Source organism: Spermophilus citellus (assembly GCF_964194105.1).
Source record: "Spermophilus citellus genome assembly, chromosome: 5".
Classification (NCBI taxonomy): domain Eukaryota; kingdom Metazoa; phylum Chordata; class Mammalia; order Rodentia; family Sciuridae; genus Spermophilus; species Spermophilus citellus.
This window is the reverse complement of record NC_138186.1, coordinates 39,558,161-39,559,920: the sequence shown is the minus strand read 5'-3', so window position 1 is coordinate 39,559,920 and position 1,760 is coordinate 39,558,161.

The window sequence follows — 1,760 nt, the reverse complement described above, 5'->3', positions numbered from 1 at the left end:
TAATATCATTCATTTATATCTGGGGTTAAAGTGTCACAGATTCAGAAAAAGTCAAAGCAGAATGTAGTACAACCACACACAGGAAATTGAGGGGACAGTTTAAGATGTGCTTTCATTTTGTTATTTAGGAAACAACCCCTAAATCAATAATAGTTAAACCTTAACAGCCCCTAAAACTAAAGCTGACATTGATTTCAGATAGAATCCAATCATTGTCAAGATGTTAGTTTATATCAAATTGTCACTTACTTATTTTTCTACTCCAGTTAATATGGCATCTGAAAAGGTGACATTTATTTTAAGTTAGATACACTATATTTTAAGTTAGACATAATAATATATAATATAATAATATATATTTCAAGCATTTCTTTTATTAAAATACATTTCTTTATTTGAAAAATACAAAGGTAACTTTCATATTGTGCTTCTTAGACACAAATATTCAAATTAGATCAAGGTTAAAAAAAATAAACTTTCTATTCAATGGCTTTATCTTTAAATTTTCATGCAATTCTTTTAAATATCCATTGGCTTCAAGTAAATTCCTGAGTCCAGTTCTCCAACTGTCCCACATATTCTGTATAACACCTTAGGATAGGCAGGTGCTTTGAGAAATTCCTTTGCCTACCTCAACCTAGTCTGTAGTGACCATTACTTGACCAGTTATATATCAGAGTACCTAAATTGTATCCAACTATCACTCAAGTCCAACTTCTTGCAAAAAAAAAAAGAATACTAGATAATTCCTTTGACTATATTACCTTAGATTCATATTGTTACAACTCATGAGGCTTATTATCTTATTATTCATAAAATATATGAAAGAATCTGGACCAAATATCATCGTAATAGTTACATTTTTTATGATTTAATGTCTTATTGCTCTAACAAAATGTCTGAGGTTGGTGACTTATAAACAAAAAGAAACTTATTTTAAAGTTTTGGAGGCTCACAATGCATAGATCTGTTTATATGAGGCTTCATTGATAGGTGGTTTTGTAATAGCCCGGCACATGAGATGGGTAAATATTACATGACAAGACAGAAAGGCATAGAAATTTGGGGGCAGGTTTCATTTTTTCTAACAATTTTCATGGGAGTGGGTAATCAGAGTTCTGTTAAGAAGTATGGTAATCCCTTCCAAAGGCAGAAAACATGATAATCTCATAACCCTCCCGTAGTTGCCACTCCTTACAAGTACCATCAGCGGTCAACACTGCTATGCTAAGAAAACCACATATCTAGCACATGAATCTATAGTGACACACTGAAATCATATTCAAATCATAGCTATATGCAACAAAGAACAGTAATGGAGAGAAATAGTTAAGGTATTTTGCTATGTGTATACCTAAACTAAATACAAAAGACAAAGTATTCTCCCTAAAAAGCAAGAAATTAAAAGACATTGTAAAGATGATTTCAATTGAGCACATTGACTTTGCATTAAAATTTTGAACTGCTATTACATCAATAGTTACAAGAAATTTCTGAATCATTTTCTATTTAAAAAGACCTTGAATTCATTTAGATTGCAATATGGAAAAAATCACTATTGATATTTGATCTTGATTTTACATGGCTGGGTTCTTCAGAATTGAATGCTATTTAGGTAGATTATGTTTTATTCATGTGCATTTAGAATAACTCTGTGACCTGGTAAGAGTAAGTGTTGAGTGACTAAGGTGGATGAGTGAATGGATGAACCATTGATGAAGTGATTCACCATTACACTATGAATGTCAGAGTCATACAAG